The sequence below is a fragment of the Onychostoma macrolepis genome, chromosome 03 (genome assembly GCF_012432095.1).
Source record: "Onychostoma macrolepis isolate SWU-2019 chromosome 03, ASM1243209v1, whole genome shotgun sequence".
Classification (NCBI taxonomy): Eukaryota; Metazoa; Chordata; class Actinopteri; order Cypriniformes; family Cyprinidae; genus Onychostoma; species Onychostoma macrolepis.
The window spans coordinates 13,845,803-13,854,724 of NC_081157.1; positions in this window are offsets into that span (position 1 = coordinate 13,845,803).

Consider the following 8,922-nt stretch of genomic DNA (forward strand, 5'->3'; position numbering starts at 1 on the left):
CCAGCAAGGTCAGAAAGGGTGATCCAAGAGATTCCAAATTAAAAGCAAACTTTTCTTCAGCTTGTATTTATGAAAATGCTTGTTTCCTCATGAAATCAAAATTGTCTTCATTTACATAGTGCACACTATTAGTCTTGAGGTGAACAATTAATCTGTGTTAAATTAATCCACTGAAAAAAAATGTTTGCCATGGTTGTAGGACCTCATTGAACGGACACACAAATAAACTTTAGAATCGGCGCATTCCAAAAGGAATCTAAGGAGTCTCCCCTCAGCCATCTGCGGTCAAAACCAGGGATAGACAACGTCAGTCCTGGAGTGCCGATGTCCTGCAGAGTTAAGCTCCAACCTTGAAAAAACCCTCACCTGCCTGTAGCCCTAGTAGAAGACCTTGATTAGCTTGTTCAGGTGTGTTTGATTAGGGTTGGAGCTAAACTCTGCAGGACAGCGGCACTCCATAAACTTTTTACGAACAGTGACGTCACTCTCCACCCCATGCAATCTAAATTGTTCCAAAACGGTGCCATTCGTTTGTGCTCGATTTGTGCCGTTCAAATTTACATAGTATTTATTTCCCGTCCTCAGAAATAAACAAATACAAACCGGGCCAGTGACATCACTCTCCACCCCATGCTGTCCAAATCCCTCCAAACTGGTGCCGTTCATTTGTGCTGGTTTGTGCCATTAAAAGAAACAATGTAACCATGATTTCTTCTTAAATATAACGAAAACTTCACTCTCCACCACATTTAGCGTGGCCGCAGAGTTAAAAAAATAAATAAATAAACAGTTAGTGTTCGTGCTGCCTCCAAATTTTCACTAACTTCATATTTCAAGTTGACTAAGCTTAAATTTCAAGGAAGCATCAAGTTGAAATGGTGAGAGGGATTTTTTTTTTTTTTTTTTACAGTGATCTAAATCGTTCTAATTAGTTTGTGCTCGATTTGTGCCATTAGAACACTGAACATATTCCCCCTAGGAATAACAAATATATGCTAATTCCGCTCTCAGGCCACGCCAACAGCTCCATTCGTTTGTGCTAGATGCCGTTAAAATGAACATTCTATTTATTTCTCCTCTGTAAAACATTACACATATCTGAAGGAAAAGTGATGGTACGCAAGCCGCTCGTCCAAATTCCTGTCTTCTATAGTTTGCAAATATGCTGGTTTACAACGTTTTTCTGAGTTTTATTGCCAGTGACTTCTTCAAGCACCAAATCCAAAATTTTTATTTGCTCGGAACAGGCTATTGGAACTTAATATCACATGTTAATCAAAACGCAATTTTTTTAAATATACGTAACCTTTTGGTTGCTGCACTGCGGTGACCTGTAGAAGCAGTAACGTCGAAGTAGCAACACTGTTTGTTTGTTGTTTGTATGAGTTTAAGTTCCTGAAGTATCTACTAAGTTCTTCACTTTGCTGCCTTTATTGAACCATCATGATGATATATCACACGGTTGTGAACTACAAACCCGATTCCAAAAAAGTTGGGACACTGTACAAATTGTGAATAAAAACAGAATGCAATGATGTGGAAGTTTCAAATTTCAATATTTTATTCAGAATACAACATAGATGACATATCAAATGTTTAAACTGAGAAAATGTATCATTTTAAGGGAAAAATAAGTTGATTTTAAATTTCATGGCATCAACACATCTCAAAAAAGTTGAGACAAGGCCATGTTTACCACTGTGTGGCATCCCCTCTTCTTTTTATAACAGTCTGCAAACGTCTGGGGACTGAGGAAACAAGTTGCTCAAGTTTAGGAATAGGAATGTTGTCCCATTCTTGTCTAATACAGGCTTCTAGTTGCTTAACTGTCTTAGGTCTTCTTTGTCGCATCTTCCTCTTTATGATGAGCCAAATGTTTTCTATGGGTGAAAGATCTGGACTGCAGGCTGGCCATTTCAGTACCCGGATCCTTCTTCTACGCAGCCATGATGTTGTAATTGATGCAGTATGTGGTCTGGCATTGTCATGTTGGAAAATGCAAGGTCTTCCCTGAAAGAGACGACGTCTGGATGGGAGCATATGTTGTTCTAGAACTTGGATATACCTTTCAGCATTGATGGTGCCTTTCCAGATGTGTAAGCTGCCCATGCCACACGCACTCATGCAACCCCATACCATCAGAGATGCAGGCTTCTGAACTGAGCGCTGATAACAACTTGGGTTGTCCTTGTCCTCTTTAGTCCGGATGACATGGCGTCCCAGTTTTCCAAAAAGAACTTCAAATTTTGATTCGTCTGACCACAGAACAGTTTTCTACTTTGCCACAGTCCATTTTAAATGAGACTTAGCCCAGAGAAAACGCCTGCGCTTCTGGATCACGTTTAGATATGGCTTCTTTTTTGACCTATAGAGTTTTAGCCGGCAACGGCGAATGGCACGGTGGATTGTGTTCACCGACAATGTTTTCTGGAAGTATTCCTGAGCCCATTTTGTGATTTCCATTACAGTAGCATTCCTGTATGTGATGCAGTGCCGTCTAAGGGCCTGAAGATCACGGGCATCCAGTATGGTTTTCCGGCCTTGACCCTTACGCACAGAGATTGTTCCAGATTCTCTGAATCTTTGGATGATATTATGCACTGTAGATGATGATAACTTCAAACTCTTTGCAATTTTTCTCTGAGAAACTCCTTTCTGATATTGCTCCACTATTTTTCGCTGCAACATTGGGGGAATTGGTGATCCTCTTCCCATCTTGACTTCTGAGAGACACTGCCACTCTGAGAGGCTCTTTTTATACCCAATCATGTTGCCAATTGACCTAATAAGTTGCAAATTGGTCCTCCAGCTGTTCCTTATATGTACATTTAACTTTTCCAGCCTCTTATTGCTACCTGTCCCAACTTTTTTGGAATGTGTAGCTCTCATGATGTCAGGTGTGGACGGAGAGGCAGACACAAGGTTAGTGGAAGTACTTTTCTTAATTTATTTCCTTTCCACAAACTTAACTCAAACTCAAAGGATTTCAAACAAAACATAAACGACGATCTAAGAGATCGGTAAACATAGACTGTGAGTTCAACACCCAGGCTTTTCCTCTTCCTAGAGACAGGTCGGTATGAAGGCGTACGGCACAGAAGGTCCTGGAATACCATGAGGTGAGTAGAAGGTAAGTAGCTTGCGACCTCGAGACCAGCCAACGAGGGAATGTGGTGAGTGACTGATATAGTGGCTGGTAATTGATGACAGGTGGTAATTAGTATTCTGGTGATTGTGAGCGGGTGCAGGTGGTTGGTGTGGAAGAAGTTGTGGGTGGATCCGTGACACATGAAGTCCAAAATGAGCCAATATTTGACATGACATTTCAAAATGTCTCACTTTCAACATTTGATATGTTATCTACAGGTGCTGGTCATATAATTAGAATATCATCAAAAGTTGTATTTCACTAATTCCATTCAAAAGTGAAACTTGTGTATTATATTCATTAATTACACACAGACTGATATATTTCAAATGTTTATTTCTTTTAATTTTGATGATTAGAGCCTACAGCTCATAAAAGTCAAAAATCAGTATCTCAAAATATTAGAATATTTACATTTGAGTTTGAATAAATGACCATCCCTACAGTATAAATTCGGTATCTCTTGTTCTTTGAAACCACAATAATGGGAAGACTGCTGACCTGGCAATGATCCAGAAGACGAACATTGACGCCCTCCACAAAGAGGGTAAGTCACAGAAGGTCATTACTGAAAGGTGTGGCTGTTTACAGAGTGCTGTATCAAAGCATATGAAATGCAAAGTTGACTGGAAGGAAGAATTTGGGTAGGAAAAGGTGCACAAGCAACAGGGATGACCGCAAGCTTGAGAATACAGTCAAGCAAAGCTGATTCAAACACTTGGGAGAGCTTCACAAGGAGAGAACTGAAGCTGGAGTCAGTGCATCAAGAGTCACCACGCCGGACGTCTTCAGGAAAGGGCTACCAAGCCACTTCTGAACCAGAGACAACGTCAGAAGCATCTTACCTGGGCTGTGGAGAAAAGAACTGGACTGTTCCTCAGTGGTCCAAAGTTCTCTTTTCAGATGAAAGTAAATTTTGCATTTCATTTGGAAATCAAGGTCCCAGAGTCTGAAGGAAGAGTGAGAGGCACAGAATCCATGTTGCTTGAAGTCCAGTGTGAAGTTTCCACAGTCTGTGATGATTTGGGCTGCCATGTCATCTGCTGGTGTTGGTCCACTGTGTTTTCTGAAGTCCACAGTCAATGCAGCCATCTACCAGGAAATTTTAGAGCACTTCATGCTTCCTTCTGTTGACAAGCTTTATGGAGATGCTGATTTTATTTTCCAGCAGGACTTGGCACCTGCCCACACTGCCAAAGGTACCAAAAGCTGGTTCAATGACCATAGTGTTACTGTGCTTGATTGGCCAGCAAACTCGCTTGACCTGAACCCCATAGAGAATCTATGGGTATTGTCAAGAGGAAGATGAGAGACACCAGACCCAACAATGCAGATGAGCTGAAGGCCACTATCAGAGCAACCTGGGCTCTCATAACAGCTGAGCAGTGCCACAGACTGATCGACTCCATGCCACGCCGCATTGCTGCAGTAATTCAGGCAAAGGAGCCCCAACTAAGTATTGAGTGCTGTACATGCTCATACTTTTCATTTTCATACTTTTCAGTTGGCCAAGATTTCTAAAAATCCTTTCTTTGTATTGGTCTTAAGTAATATTCTAATATTTTGAGATACTGATTTTTGACTTTCATGAGCTGTAAGCTCTAATCATCAAAATTAAAAGAAATAAACATTTGAAATATATCAGTCTGTGTGTAATGAATGAATATAATATACAAGTTTCACTTTTGAATGGAATTAGTGAAATAAATCAACTTTTGATGATATTCATAGTGCCCGGTGGGTGTAATAAAGGCCGTCTTCCACTCATCGCCTTTCCGTATGCGGATTAAGTTATAGGCACTGCGAAGATCGAGTTTGGTGAAAAGTCGGGCCCCACGAAGTTCTTCCAGGGCAGCCGGGACCAGAGGTAGGGGATAGGCAAACTTGATCGCTTGTGCATTTAGTGCCCTGTAATCGATGCATGGACGGAGGCCTCCGTCCTTCTTACAAAGAAGAAACTGGATGCTGCGGGTGATGTGGAGGGCCGGATGAATCCTTGCTGTAGTGCCTCTCTCACGTATTCCTCCATAGCGGCGCTGCTCAGGGATGGAGAGCGGGTAAACATGACCTTTGGGCAGTTTGGCTCCAGGTAACAGGTCTATGGTGCAGTCCCAGGGTCGATGTGGAGGAAGGCAGTGGCGGCCGTTTTGCTGAACACCATCCAGACGCACTAGTTCGGAGAATGGGTCTGGCGTCGGGAGAGCTTGGTCTTCCATTTCCCGACTTTCTTTGCTGGGCTGGTCTTCTGTCAGGTGTGGACGGAGAGGCAGACACAAGGTTAGTGGAAGTACTTTTCTTAATTTATTTCCTTTCCACAAACTTAACTCAAACTCAAAGGATTTCAAACAAAACATAAACGACGATCTAAGAGATCGGTAAACATAGACTGTGAGTTCAACACCCAGGCTTTTCCTCTTCCTAGAGACAGGTCGGTATGAAGGCGTACGGCACAGAAGGTCCTGGAATACCATGAGGTGAGTAGAAGGTAAGTAGCTTGCGACCTCGAGACCAGCCAACGAGGGAATGTGGTGAGTGACTGATATAGTGGCTGGTAATTGATGACAGGTGGTAATTAGTATTCTGGTGATTGTGAGCGGGTGCAGGTGGTTGGTGTGGAAGAAGTTGTGGGTGGATCCGTGACACATGAAGTCCAAAATGAGCCAATATTTGACATGACATTTCAAAATGTCTCACTTTCAACATTTGATATGTTATCTACAGGTGCTGGTCATATAATTAGAATATCATCAAAAAGTTGTATTTCACTAATTCCATTCAAAAAGTGAAACTTGTGTATTATATTCATTAATTACACACAGACTGATATATTTCAAATGTTTATTTCTTTTAATTTTGATGATTAGAGCCTACAGCTCATAAAAGTCAAAAATCAGTATCTCAAAATATTAGAATATTTACATTTGAGTTTGAATAAATGACCATCCCTACAGTATAAATTCGGTATCTCTTGTTCTTTGAAACCACAATAATGGGAAGACTGCTGACCTGGCAATGATCCAGAAGGCGAACATTGACGCCCTCCACAAAGAGGGTAAGTCACAGAAGGTCATTACTGAAAGGTGTGGCTGTTTACAGAGTGCTGTATCAAAGCATATGAAATGCAAAGTTGACTGGAAGGAAGAATTTGGGTAGGAAAAGGTGCACAAGCAACAGGGATGACCATAAGCTTGAGAATACAGTCAAGCAAAGCCGATTCAAACACTTGGGAGAGCTTCACAAGGAGAGAACTGAAGCTGGAGTCAGTGCATCAAGAGTCACCACGCCGGACGCCTTCAGGAAAAGGGCTACCAAGCCACTTCTGAACCAGAGACAACGTCCAGAAGCATCTTACCTGGGCTGTGGAGAAAAGAACTGGACTGTTCCTCAGTGGTCCAAAGTCCTCTTTTCAGATGAAAGTAAATTTTGCATTTCATTTGGAAATCAAGGTCCCAGAGTCTGAAGGAAGAGTGGAGAGGCACAGAATCCATGTTGCTTGAAGTCCAGTGTGAAGTTTCCACAGTCTGTGATGATTTGGGCTGCCATGTCATCTGCTGGTGTTGGTCCACTGTGTTTTCTGAAGTCCACAGTCAATGCAGCCATCTACCAGGAAATTTTAGAGCACTTCATGCTTCCTTCTGTTGACAAGCTTTATGGAGATGCTGATTTTATTTTCCAGCAGGACTTGGCACCTGCCCACACTGCCAAAGGTACCAAAAGCTGGTTCAATGACCATAGTGTTACTGTGCTTGATTGGCCAGCAAACTCGCCTGACCTGAACCCCATAGAGAATCTATGGGGTATTGTCAAGAGGAAGATGAGAGACACCAGACCCAACAATGCAGATGAGCTGAAGGCCACTATCAGAGCAACCTGGGCTCTCATAACAGCTGAGCAGTGCCACAGACTGATCGACTCCATGCCACGCCGCATTGCTGCAGTAATTCAGGCAAAGGAGCCCCAACTAAGTATTGAGTGCTGTACATGCTCATACTTTTCATTTTCATACTTTTCAGTTGGCCAAGATTTCTAAAAATCCTTTCTTTGTATTGGTCTTAAGTAATATTCTAATATTTTGAGATACTGATTTTTGACTTTCATGAGCTGTAAGCTCTAATCATCAAAATTAAAAGAAATAAACATTTGAAATATATCAGTCTGTGTGTAATGAATGAATATAATATACAAGTTTCACTTTTTGAATGGAATTAGTGAAATAAATCAACTTTTTGATGATATTCTAATTATATGACCAGCACCTGTATATTCTATTGTGAATAAAATATAAGTTTATGAGATTTGTAAATTATTGCATTCCTTTTTTATTCACAATTTGTACAGTGTCCCAACTTTTTCGGAATCGGGTTTGTACTTGATTATTTGGCTACTCTTTGGATATCTTGTGAGAGGACAGCGTGGGATTTTCTTATGGAGTGCCGTGTTTCTGATTACGCTGTGTTGGATTAAACCCACGACTGGCCTTTGGAAACTTTAAGGATTGATCTTTCTCACACCCACACAGAGAAGAACACCAGTCAGAAGGTGAGGAAAAGGGGAAAGAAGGGGGGACTGCGTAAACAGCAACTACATCGCATTCCACTCCCTTCAATAATTCTAGCTAATGCCCAGTCTCCGGAATAAACTGGACAATTTACAAGCAAACGTTCGGTTTCTCTCGGATTATAGGAATGCATGTGATATTTCCTTGACTGAGACTTGGCTTAAAGAACATGATTTAGACTCTGATTTGCAAATCCATAGGTTCCATGTGACGTCACAGTGTTTTATTGCCGCCGGTTTTGTGTCCGAGTCACAGCTGCGCGACCTGTCAAGTCTGTGGTCACAGCAGCCACAACTACCAGAGGAAGATCAACAAAACACTCCCAGAAGGTTCACAAGGTTACAGTATGCCCGATATATGTTGTGCTGTAACAACAGTCATCAGGAAAACCCTGAACTACAATTTTATTAGATCCCAAAGAGGTTAGATCGGCGGAATAAATTGTTGGCTTAAATCAGAAGGCACCACTGGCAGCTAACGTACGGTTGCCAACTTCAGAAAAGGATAATAATTGACAATTGTGATTCTTTATAGGAGAACAAAGGACATTAAAATATTTGTATTGTACCACATAGGCTGTGTCATTTCCGTATATGCTCAGTAAAGCATTTTTTAAACAATGGCAAAATCGTGAACTAAAATGTTATTGCAGCCATGTAGCCTATGAATAAATGAAAATGCATATTTTTAATTAAAGTGAACTTAGTGTGGGCTGCTTTTGGTGCCTAAATTTGTGCTTCAATAATGAAATCCAGGTTTAAGAATACACTAGAAGTGAAAAACGTCTTCCCTCGGGTAGATTGCATGTTTTCTTGGCTTGGTGGATGTTGGGCTCATGATCACTAATCATGTTGTTTGCATTAACCAAAACTGACATGCTGAAATCAAAACGCGGACGGAGAAGGGAATCACCGAGTCTCGCTCGCTGTGAAGCAGGAGCGACCAGCCAGCAGAGGATTCTTCAAGGTCTTAAAGCCTTCATCGAGCAGCTACGTTCGCAATTCAAACAGTAATTTGTCCAGACAGAATGAACAATTATAAATTGTGCTAATATTAGCTAAATTGACATTATTCAGATTGTATAGTAAGCTAGCTAATTAATATTATCTATTAAATCTCATATGGATGTGCTGTGCTCGTTGTCACATCGGACACAAATATGGCGGCGAGCATAGCGGAAGTGACGTCTTTGGTACCCATGGATAGAGGGCTTCGG